Raw genomic sequence first — 13,060 nt, forward strand, 5'->3', positions numbered from 1 at the left:
ATATTACTTAATTAGTGCTTCAAATTTCACATCTCTTTAAATGGCGGTGTTTTGAAATCTGAAAAAAAATAGCACGGTTTGTTAACCATCCTTGGTTTTTCTTCTCTCCCACATTGGTGAGGGAGCTGTTAATACTCGTTTGGTTCTTTATTTGAACCTTTTTTTTCTGGCTAGGGAGATCTGAGTGAGAGAAGATAGTGGTATTATTCTCCCTGGCTTTGTGAAGCTAAGGGAGTTGGTCTGGAGATTTTATTATCAGATTTCCATTTCCAGGGCTGGAGAATAAAAAGGGATCGCAATCATAATTTGCTTGTCCAGGCTGATTATTCGCTTTTGTCTAAGTGGGTCAGGATAGACTGGGGGGAAAAGGGGTGTTTTCAGTAGAAAAGAAATTCGAATCATCAGGAGGAAGACCTCAGTTAATGAGAAATTGCACCTCATCAGCTTTGGAAAAACCTGTATGGAAATAATTTATGCTGTTTAATTTCTCTGTTCTTTGCAGGTGTTCCTGTTTGTATGCAGAGGTCCTTCCCATTGTTGGCTCTGCAACCCAGCCTGGTAGTCTGTGCGCTTTCAGTAGAAGCTGTAGGGAGCGTAACACAGATGACTCAAGTATCTTGTGAAATTCCATTACAGGGAGGTAGGAATATTCTCCACAAACAACTTTTTCTGACTGTTTATCAGTCAGTCCCATTCAGCGTGTTAGGGGTAGTTCAAGAAATTTTATGGGGTTCTCGGTATGCCACCCTGGGCAAACTAGTGTTACTAGATAATAGGGGAGGCCATGATCAAGGGGTATTAATTTTAAATGTCTCTCTTAACCACTAGTTTCAAATTCTTATTATAGGATGCTTCTTGCATATCAGGCACTGGATAACTATCAGTTGGGGCAAAATGCTGGTGTAGATGATAGTTAATACTGCGTGTTTAGGACGCTGAGAAACTAACTATTTTATTCTTGGTGTAGACCATATCAACCATTGATGTATTCAAATATCTTCAATCTTACATCTTACTTAAATTGAAAGTAAGCTTTTTTCTACTAAGGCTTGTGACAATCGGGGACTGAAGTTAGGGAGGGCCTGAACAGGGTAGAAGTAATGGTGCTCAGGATAAGAGATGGAAGTCGGTGCTCCAAATCTAAAAAGGAATTTTGAATCTTTCCTGAACATCCTGGTTACCCGAGTTAGAGTAAGATAAATAAACAGATGCAACCTCCTGATTAAACACCTATTTTTTTTTCTTCTTGATGACTCTCATATTTCTCTCAAGGTAAGCATCTTGTTTTGTTAGACCAGCAGTGGGTGTCTAATGGATTCTGAGCTCCGCACCCAACCTAGTGAACTTGGTAACAGCATGAGGCTGCCTGCAGTGCCCATCTCAGGGGATCAGGTGGGGAAGAATAATAGTGGAGAGGAATATGAGGTATTCCTGGCTTCATGTGTTGTGAGTAACTGTGAGGGATGGATAAGCCTGCATCACACAAGAAGGAAGTTCCTCATGGATTTGCTCCATATTGTGTGGTCAGTGCATGGACCACCCTTAGGGTTGGGGTTTAAGTCTTTGCCAGTGTACACAAATGTTAGATTGACATGTATGAAAGCCAGGAGGAATTGCATTCTTGAGAATTATGTAGAACCATAGCTCTCTACTATCTCTTCAAGCGCAGAAGACATTTGGAAAAAAGTAAAAGATGACTTTAAATTTAGGTTTTTATCTATTCAGAATGAGCAATATACTCATAAATACAACCAGTCTGTCTCAATTGCTGCACTTCGGTATCAAAATGCATAATTGTGTATCTGTTTTAAAGAGTATTAAATTTGAACTTAGTTTTGATACGAAATGAGAGAATTGTAAATTCCTTTAGAGTCAACTGATCCTTTAAAGTATCAATTAAATTCTTCCTTGGAAGGGAGGAATGGTTGCAAGGGATGACTCATTTAATGTTTTCACACAAAAATGAACATTAAAAGTGACTTGTAGGTTACTTGGCTATTAAGAATTTGTGCTTCTGAGCAATTACACAAGACCTAAGTAAAACAGAGTTATGTTGATGATAGCAAAAAAATGCTAGTTGTATTGGTGTAAGCCATTCTTAGAGCAATGCAGAGCTGCTTGCTCAACATCATCTTCTGACTGTCTTTGGGCTGTTTATTACTGCGCTGGATTTGCTCTGGCTGATACCAACAATTGAAAACCAGCATATGTTCTCTCCCCTGTATGAATTGTACAGTTACAAAGTGTTTAATAAGACAGTGTCTTAACAGCGTTGAACCTAATTTAATAGCATGTGCTTGTAAATATGTTTAATATTTCCTCCTTTAGCATGTGGTGAAGGGAATATAGTTACACTATTGGTTAAATGTATCTGGAGGGTTTTTGGCCATATGGTTCTAAATCTGTTTTAATGTAATTATCCCTATTAACTAAAAAAATAAAAAATATTCCCTCCGAGTTGATTGACATTCTTCTCAGTAAAGCACCCTCGTTGCTGATTAGAGGTGTGGAAATAGTAATTTGTTCTAGCATTTAGAAATTTGATTAGACCTCTGATGAAATGGAGCGCCCACACGCTGTCTAAATATTCTACCTGACACCAGTTGGATCTCATCCAGCGTGGAAGAACACTTGAAATGTAGCTTTACTACAATATGTTTTGTGTCTTGAAATCAACTGTGCTGCCTGCGTGCAAATACCCACTGGCTGTTCAGCAAGCAGAGTGAACCTTGACCCTCCCTGGAAATAGGCGTCAAGATTTGATTATTCCGCTGAGCACTCCTTGCCTTACTGCAATAATTAGCTTAGAGTTAGAAAATTACACCAACTGTTTATGTGGAAGCATCCATACTACTAACTCCATGAGCTGGACTTGGGAGAGGATGCGCACATACGTTACACATAGTATGAAGTGTATATGAGGTAGAAGGATGCTGTTCAGAAGCACACACTGTTCTTGTGTGGTAATAAGTTGATAACACCACACTATATATGAAAATTTAAAGCTTCACATTTCTCTCCCCGTTAGGAGCTGGCTTGTTCTGTTCCCTCCAAAGGCTGGTTGAAACACCCATTGGATGCCGTGGCAGACGTTCTAGCACCCATGGGTTAAGTCCTCTTTAACTCAGTTGCAGCAGTTTTCACTCAACTACTGCCAGAAATCTCTGAATCAGGACTCTTTGTTACCATCCCACGATAGAATCTTCCAGTCCCTACTGGTAGGAAACACATTAAAACAGCACTTCAGGTGCATGATATTCATTAGGCAACAGTTCATTTTGCCTGGTTAGCTTCTTCCTCTGAAATACGGAAGATAAGCTCTCATGCATCTGAACTAGAATCATGCAGCCTTTTGTCTTCTTCCTTGTAGGGTTTTTTTTACTCTGTTTCTCCACTGTATTTAATATTTTTATGTTTTGCAGTCTCCACATTTAAACAAATACAGCGGAAGTGTTGAACCAGAAGAACTCCATCTATTAATACCAGCTGTATTAATGCTTCAGGAGACTTTGGAAATTTTCATCTTCTGTTCCTTCCAGAAAAGCCACCTATGTTAGTAGTTTAATTTTTGTGTTACTGGGGAAAGATTGTACGAGGCAGTAACGTCAGGAATGGTGCAGGTAGAACCTGCTTTGAGATAAGTGACTTTTATTCCAGCAGTTTAAAACTTGTTGTCTCGCTTCAACGCTGGTGCTTCGCAAGTAGTTAGAAGAAAAGGTGTGTTAGTTGAAAAGGTCAACTGTAGCGTAATTAAAGGCTGAAGGAGCTGGCAGCCAGTGTTGGAGTTCTTCAGGAGAGACAGAGCTTGGTGGTTGTTACGCCTGAGCGGAGGACGAGTGGGAAAAGAGCCGTCTGCACCAAGGGACTCTGTGCTGGAGCCGTCTTTCACACACAGCTTAGAAAAGCAAAATGGGAATAGACGTGGAAGGAAGGTCTCCCTCCGTGCCCCTGCTCTTTAGCTCACTTATACAAAAGGTGTTAGATAAAGCTGTAGTTACTTGACCTATTTATCCAACAGAAACTTGCAGTACAAGCAAAAGCAGTTTGACTCTCCAGCGCTGTTGGTGTTTTGTGTGGGACACTCCTTTGGGTTAAGCTGTGCCTCATGAATACTTCCAGGCAGCATCCAGCCATCCAACCTGAGTAATTGGTCTTGTTTGAGAAGCCAGGTCTATGGTGTTTGTTCTTGTTTCCCAGCAGAGGTGGCATACTTGGTGTATGGCCTGACTTCTGCCAGTACAGAGCTAAGCTGGGTGCAAATAAAGGCTGTGAACATGTCTCTTAGGAGTTGGGTTTCCTCTGATGGAAAGAGCTCAGTTTGGGTTTAGTGACTTCGTTCAGAAAAAGGGCAAGTAGAGTGGAACGCAGTGAAGGGTCTCATTAGGCAGCACACGTTAATCACTCTTCCATAGCTACAGAAGTCATTATTCAGGCAGGGTATAAAATAAGTGGGTTTATTATTTCTGTAGTATTTGCTGGTGATTTTTTTGTAGAGTCATTAAGTCACTAAGATGTAATAAGTCCTCTTAGTAGAAGTGTAGGCAGTCATCTGAGGAGACAGTAGCGCCTGTCAGCTCTGAGGGTGAAGGTAAATCTGAAGTTCAGCCAGTCTGCTGGCCTGGATGGCTGAAGAGAGCAGGAATAGCTGATCTGTCTCGGACACATCTCTGTATCTACATGTGATAAATCTTCTGTAACAGTTATGACTCTTCAGTTTTGAAAATCAGCATCTCTTTTAAGCCCTGTCAGGAAAATACATTTGTACCTTGGGTCTTCGCTGCCACCAGCTCAGCCACATTAAGTCAGTGTGTTTTGGAGATTGTGTCTCAGTAGTGACTCACTTTGGTGAGACGTAGCTTAAGATGTAAAATGTTCTTTAAAAAAAGAAGAAGAAGAAAGAGGAAGAAACTGCCTGACTGCAAGTATTGTTATGGTTGTTCCTGCAAGTCGGTGGCTTTCGGATGTGCTGCTGAGCTGAAGCCTTTCCTCTGTCGGTCTCTTGCCCAAGCCTCTCCCAGAGTAATCCAATGTAGAATGATTAGCGTGTCAGCTCCTTGCTCATTGGAAAACATTCTCCAGCTTTTGCAAACAAGACTCCTTGGAGAAATAATTTGCTCTAATTGGTGACTATTTTAGGATTTCCTATCAGGTGAAGAATCAAAAGGGCTCACCTGTGGTTTTCCATCCGTGGCCCTAGCACCTCTTAAGATTTCTCTGGATTTGTTTCAAGGAGACTCTGTAAGAAAACTTATTCCAGTAAACTCAGAGGCATGGTGTAGATTGCCACCTCCTCCTGAAAACTGCTTACGAGTCAACTAATCAAAAAAGGCTTAAACTCCTGGCTTAGACAGCAAGGCGCTTGCTCTTGGAAGTTGTACCTTTAGGCTAGAGGTAAAGCATGTTAGTCAGGGAGATTTTATTTTTCATCTGGCACGTTCTTTCTGTTTGAGTCATCAACCAAAGAAAGATGGCAAAAAAAGGGTGCTTCTCTTAAAGCAAGAGGACGTTGCTCCTTTTGGGTGTCCAGAGGGACTATTCCTTTCCAGGCAGAGCTGTGGGAACAGCAGCAGCGTTCCTTACGTTATTTGAACTGTAACAAAGGTGCTCAGCGGTCATCAATTGTACATGAGCATTTGTCTGAGAAACTTGTGCCAAGGGGGCTTCTCATTTTTTTTAAAAGCTTTTCAGTGGATTAACTTTTAAAATTTTCAGGAATATCAGCCACAAGTTCTGTTTGCTGTAAACTAGAAACCTTATGTCAGCCTAATGTGTTAATATTTTTATATCTGCTTGGATTTTATTGTGAACAGCTTAGCTCAAGTTCTTTATGGTGAGGTAGCGTAGCCAACATCTGTTTATGTTCTTCCAGGTAGATACCATCAAACAAACATCATCTGCCCATCAAGTGAGTTGGAAGGTTACATATTTATATTGTCTTCATGTTACAACTCTTCAGGGTTTTTTTCTTAACCTTTTTCAGATCTAAATTGATGTAACTTCTGATGAGGCACATTCAGAAAAGGGCAAAAAAATGACATTTGCTTCCTAGAACCAGTATTAGTAAATAATTGAAGTGTAATGTGCTCAAGATTATGAAGTAAACGATGTGATACCACCCGTGTTGAACAGTGTAGGAATGTGCTCACCCAGGCACTAGGGAGCTCCATAGTGTGGTGTCGTGGTTTGGGCTGAGCTGGCCACTAAAACTAACAACAGATGGGCTGCACCTTTTAGACTGGATTAGCACAGTGCTTGTTTCTGCAGTGGTCCAGCTCAGTTGAAATGTCTCTTTCTTTGGGTGGTGCCTATTCCTATATATATTAGAAAATATATTTCTTTTTTTTTTAATCGCATTTATAGAATAAATAGTACTATTGAACCAATCTACTGCAGATACATAATATAGCAGCATTAGAGCAGGTATAGTGGGTCAGATCGAAATTCGGTGTCCTCCTCTCTCTGATGGTGGCCAAGGGAAGGTATCTAAGGGAAAGGACACAAAGTAGAGCAAGTGTGTTGTGACAATCCCATGGCACTGTCTCTCTCCCAGTCTCCAAGTCTTTGCAACTTGAAGACTTCCTGAGCTGGAGGTGGTTTCTCCATATTTAATAACCATTCTTGCATCTGTCTTCCATGAACTCAAACAATTCACTTTTAAACACACGCCAACTTCACGTGTCCACAGCATCTTACGGCAAGGATTTCCACAGCTTAGTTCCACATTGTGGAAAAGGTTAAGTACCTCTGCTTGAGCTTGTCACCTGCTGGTTGGTTCCTAATCCTTTTATTGGAGGTGGTAAAAGCACACTATGCATGGACTGTAACAGCCAGGAGGCAATCAATTAGAATATCTTGACATGCTTGTGACAGCAAGCTCAGCAGTTCAGAGGAGCTTTCTAAGGCTCAAGCTACTGTGTTTCACAATCTTGTGTGAAAAAGATGGCAGAAAGCTGGCTGGGGACGGGGGGTCCAGTACTGGGCTGAGCACATTTCCCTCTTTTATCTGGGTGAGAGGATTTGTTTTTCTGAATTTTGGCAAGTTACTTCCGTGACTCTTAAGATAGCTCCTGCACACAGATTTAAAATAACTGCTATGATCATTTTGTACTAAAATGTGTGGGAAAAGCAGTTTGAAAACCCATGCTTCTGCCATCTGCTTGACTTTCCTATGGCTCAGAATAGAATTTGGTTTTATATAGTACCTGGTAAGTGAAAGGTGCTTGGGAGCATTTTCTGTAGCAGCATATTCTGGGACACTATTTATTTGCTCAGTAGGAGTTTGTGTCAAGCTGAAAACACTACAAGGACACAGACTTATCAAGGAGTGTCGTCAGGGTCACGTGGTGAGTTCATTTCTGGAGTGTGGGGCTTCTGCGATTTTACCTTTTCCTTGAGATGCAACTAAGAAGCACCTGTGTTATGCTGCAGGCAACGAACTGCTCCTGTGCAGTGAGCGCTTCGTCCTTCTGCTAAAATTCATACTTTCCACTTAAACATCCTGCTTTGAAGGTTCTTACCAGTTGGCTGAACCAGGGAGGAGGGAGAGCGCATTTTAAGAGAACACCTACAAGAAGCGAGAGCTGTGACCAAGCGGTGGCATTGCGTGGTGAAATATTTGGTGAAAAGTAGTGGAAGTGCCTGGGAAGCAGGACTGTACGGTCTGAGATCTCATAGCTACAGGTCAAACCATTTTTCACTTTGGAAAGATCCCCAGCCTTTGCCTTCTTGAGTTAAACTCTCTGGTGGGTTTCCACGCTTTGCTAGTAAAGATGTATCAGTGTTTGGTAGGAAGTAAACATGTAGTGTTTGACAACAGTCGTGAACATTGCTTGACCAACACCTCAGCCAGCAAAGTACCTTGTGTGGCCAGGACACCAGTGCAGCCCCGTTGCTTCTGATGATCTGTCATGCAGGTAGTTGAAGCTGGGAGGAAAGCAATCTTAGCCACCTGGTGCAGAGGTCAGAGCCCAGCTTCCTCCCCCGCAACTGCGGGAGGATTGAGGTGCTAATCAGAGGAGGATATTGATATTATTTTTTCCATTGAAATGCAAAGGTAGGACTCTACACTTGCTGTGAGCAGACCTCTTGATGACACCGTTCAGTCTGAACTGTCTGGCTGCATCATTTCGACTGAAAACTCCACAGTGGCTGAGTTAACATTTGGTATCTCAAGCAGGTTGTGCAGCTGAGCTCCACGAGCTTGCCTTACCCGAGGACTTCTTTAAAACTATGTTTAGCCAAAGACTTCTTTAAAGCTAACTTTAAATATTTCTAGAAGAGCAGCAGTTGTGCTAGGGACTGCGGTGCAGCCATAACCCTAAGAGTCTTACCCTTGGTAAAAATGTAAATCTTAATGTTTTAAGACACACTGTGCCTGAATTGTGTCTGTTGCTGCTCTTTGTCATAATGAACGTGATGGCAGTGCCAAAGAGGAGAGGTGAGAGAATGCAGCCTTGATGGCAGTCCCTGGTTAAACACCTCACCCAGTCTGCTTTTATAGTAACCTACAGTTAAGTGCATCTTCCTTTCTACACACCCTCGGTGAGCGTGGTCTCTGCTGGAAAACTGAAGCGCTTGAGGATGTTCCAGCATGAATTGCAAGGAAGTCCATTAAACTTTTGCATTAAAATATATTGTTGGAGTATTTTGCTGTGTACTGCTCTTACATTAATCTAATATTTTGAACATTTAACATCTTTTAAATACTCTAAAAAAAAAAACCCCAAAAAACAACTTAGCCACTTTTTTTTCACAGTAGAAGGGTGCCATTATGAATTTTCAGTATGGATGAATACCGTTCAATTTTGCTTGCTTACAAGGCACATATTTTCAGACAATACTTCTATTAAAAATGCGACAGAGCATTCTTCAGAGGCAGTTCTGCCAGAAATACATGGCAAATTAACATAACCCTAGGAGTCTTTCTCTCTTTCTCTTTACTATCCACCAGTGATGCCTCTCCAATTGGCAGCACGCCCAATAAATCAAATGCGTGTGTATTTATGAATCGAAGTATTTAACCATTCAATTACTGTATTGTGAAGAGGCTGTGCTATCAGTCGTTAATTTAGGTATTAATTCAGGCCTGTCAAAGCAGCTGCTGCTTTATCTGTGTTTTCTATCAGACTGTTGTTCTACCTGTTGGCAGTGGTTTGCTGCGAGGACCGAATGGGGAAGTCAGTAGGGTCTCTCCGTGGGAGGACGGAGCCTCCGTGTGTGAGCACAGCTGCTGCCCCTGCCCACGCTGAGCCTGCAGCCTCCCAAGCACGTGGGACCCCTCTGGCAGAGCAGAACCAGGCTGGGTTCGATGGGCTGAGCTCGGGCAGGATGAGGCAGCCCTCTGCATGGGAGACGGTGGATTAAAGGCTGTGCCGTGCTGCCCCGGAGACTCTGCAGGCAGCACTGCTGTCCTGGCTGATGATGAGGCAGATTAACTCCTTGCAGTTATGCCAATTTAGTGGCTAGAGGCTAAGTTCCCCAAACAAGATAATATTGATCTGTCTCAGTATGTCAGTCTTGGACTCAATCTGAAGGTGGAAGTGGGCCAAGGTACAGATAAAACAAGTCCCAGCTCAAACTGCTGAAGTTTTCCACTGTAACTTTTGCCCTTGATATCTGATGCTGTTGAAACATAGAAAATGCTTGTCTGCCGTGCTCGTAGGATTTTGAGTCATCGTGATGATCACAAGATCTTCTGTCCTGAGGGCATTTCTTGGGGAGCACACAAGCTCTAGTGTTACTGTTGGGTGTGCAGGGAGGGAAGGAGGCGAGGTTCTCCACAGAATGATAAGAGGGAACCTTTGTTTCTCTTTTTTTTTTTTTTTCCTTCTTTTTTTTTTTTTTTGAAGGCTGAAGTAGACCAGAAAACCATTTGTTGTCTGCTGGTGATACATGTCTTGCCTAGCTTCAGATCAGTAAGTTTGACCTGATTAGCCATGGGTTCCTGTTAGTCTGTGAAGGAAAACGAGGCCTTTCCATGGCACAATTGGTCTCATCTGGAGTTGGACATCACCTTTCTTTTTTGGTTGTAAACAGGGTGCAGCTGGCTAAGTATGATTTGAGTGTCTGTGTTTGGTCAGTTGAGTTTCACCTTTTGGATCTGATAACGATTGGGGCATGGATAAGAACTCAGATTTGGAGATTTGTCTAAAATTAGATATAAGTGAATGTCTGCCAGCAAGGAAGTAGAAGAAATAGCTGTTTGTCTCTCGTCCTTTTCTTCTATCAATAATCAACGTTTAGATTTGACTGTTGGCACCGTTAGTTGAGCACATCTTCTCATGAAGATCTTTCCATTGTTCTGGTCGGGAGCCTCAGCCTTACTTTCTCATTGAGATGTACTGTGTACTTCAGTGACACCAACATTAAGTTACAAGTGTGTCTTTTATGGATATATTCAGATTTATTCTGACAAAAATGCAAAACCCAATTTGGGCTTCTTAAATAAAGAGGTGTTTTGCAGCGTACCCGTTACTCTGACATTTGACTTGCAGTCCTTGCTTGGCTGCTCCCAGTTGCAGTTGAAGGTCGGCTTTGGTTAATAGAAATTATCTCCAGGACAGGGAGAGTGATACGATAGAAGTAGGACTAAAAGAGGGTGTGGATTTAAGCTTGCTTTATGAAAAAGGAATGGGATTTTCTGCCAGTAACTATGTGTTGAGTTTTTCTCCAGTAGGTTGAGTGGACCGGATAACTTTCAAAGATTGAGGAACCACTGTTGGACTTCTGCTGCCTGGCCATCCATCTTGGGTTGGGTAGAAATTGCTGCCCTTTGGTTTCTAATTAGCGTGGATTGTGTTCTTAATAGCTGGTGGAGGGATGGGAACTTGGGATAGGCTTCCTTTTATTGTGTGAAATCCAAAAGGGCTGTAACCTGTTACCAAAGCAAAAACTCTCCTCAATTGTGCTACACTGGCTCTCGTCCCAGCTCCTTGCAACACTTCATCAGCTGTTAGGCACAAAGATGTCAAATTCTTAATGTTAAAAGTGCCTGGTTTAAGTATTTTGAAATGCTGCTCCATAAAAAAGATTTCCTACTGTTTGACTTCCTCTGCTAATTTTCATCTTTATCGCTTAGTTTGCATTTTTGGAGTTGTGCAGTCTGTGAAGAGGAAGAAACCATTGCAAAATCACTTGAAATACCCTTAACAATTGACTGTAGGCTGGGACTTTTACTTTGTGAACTCTTCACATTTTGATATTATTTGTTCTGAACACCTCTTTTATTGCTTCTGGAGATATGTCCTGGGTTTAATTATAGGCATGGGTCGGTCGTAAAGAGGAGTTCTGCACTGTCAGCAAATAAAGTGCTGTTCATCATTCAACTTACTTCTCTTCACGTTTTCTCTTTTTTCTTTCGGTTCTTCTCAATGGAAGTTGTTTTGAAAAACAGGACACCAAAGTTTATCCTTCTAATGTGTATCCAAATTTTTGAACTTGCAGCACAAACTTAATTTGAGATGAATTGCAGATACATTCTGAAGCTATAAAGCTCCTGATTTTATTACACCAGATGCCAATAAACAGATTTGTTCTTTAAAAAATGATGCATCAATAAATGTTTGTCCATAAATTTCAAATTTTCACAGTTTTGATGAATATACTTTTTTGTTCTTGTCAGTCAGAACCTCCCAGGAGTACTGACGTGTGAAGGCAAGTAAACTGTGTCTATTTAGTTTTCCTTTTAGTCAGCAAGACTATGTGCAGCTTTAAGTATCATATTAATCCTTTATAAATTGATGAAAAGTGATAAAGTTTCCACCTAAAATGAATTGGAACTGTCCTAAACTTCTGCCACATTTCTGAACGGCTCTTCCTCTGACAGAGTTAAGTAAATAAATTAAAATACAGCTTGGCATATGTAGAAATTAAAAAAAAAAAAAAAAAAAAACCCTCTTCCATCCTAAGGAAGGGTTTGAATAATAGTAAAAGATAAGATACAGTAAGTGTTCAGATAATTTTTTTCCCATGCTTTCTTTTGTCTTCAGTGGGCATAGAACGAGCAGACAGTCCAGTGTAATTGTAAAATTGAGTTAGGCATTAATGAAGCCAGAGCATTTGGCTGCGATCAGAGCAAATGCAGGGGGACCCTGCTCTGGGATCCAAGACCCAAGAGTGGAAATGTGTTCCGTAAGGAGTAACAGGGGCCGGGGAAGCCCGTTTGTGGGTGGGGTTTTAACCAGCAGCAAATAATACAAAGTCCTGTGCCACGTGAACTAAAATACAAGGCGTTTGTGCCAGACTGAAAACTGGGAGTGTGCTCTGTAGCATCAAGTCCATGAGACCGAACAGGCATATTTTGAAGAACTGTAAGGTAAATCTGAGACTGGGATAAAATTGATCCCTTTGGGGAAATTCAGCCCCAGATTGGGGGTCCTAAACCTGGTTTTCCACTCCCACCCTCAGTGTCCCAACACCTGATGCAGCTGGAAAAGCCCAGCAGGTACCTGGCTCACCAGTCACTAGCTTTGAGGGTAACCCAGACCACAGTCCAGGTGCTGTGACCAGAGCCACAGTGCCCAGCACATGCATTAAGTACCATTTAGTACCATTAAGTACCATAAGGGTATCCAGGGCATCCACAGGGACTAGCTGCCACCATACCTACCTATGGGAAGCCCATTCCCTTCTGGGGTGGTGGTTGGATGCCAAGCAGGAGACTCCAGGGAGTCTTGAATGGTGCTCAGCTCCTGTTGTTAATGATGCTGCACCTGGCTCTCACTTTCTGCTGGAGAAGGATTTAAGACACCTCCTACAAAAGGAGACGTCTCCATGTAGGTGTCCCAACAATGGGTTTGGCTCATTGTTGATAGACCACTGAATTTAATAACAAAGATCATCAGAAATGCTAGATGGTAGTGAAATTACTTTTAGATTATAATATAAGAAAAGGTGTAGTAAGAAATACATGCGGATTACCTTCCCCCCCCAAAAAATTCTTGCTTGTTCAGGAAAAAGAGTTTGTTCCTCAGGAAAAGCTAATTTTGGGATGCCCTTAGGATTTATATTTGATCTAGTGCTGTTTATTTTCCTGATGTCTTTACAGCGGTGGCAGTTTTTG

The sequence above is a fragment of the Calidris pugnax genome, unplaced genomic scaffold (genome assembly GCF_001431845.1).
Source record: "Calidris pugnax isolate Ruff unplaced genomic scaffold, ASM143184v1 scaffold20, whole genome shotgun sequence".
NCBI classification, from domain to species: Eukaryota; Metazoa; Chordata; class Aves; order Charadriiformes; family Scolopacidae; genus Calidris; species Calidris pugnax.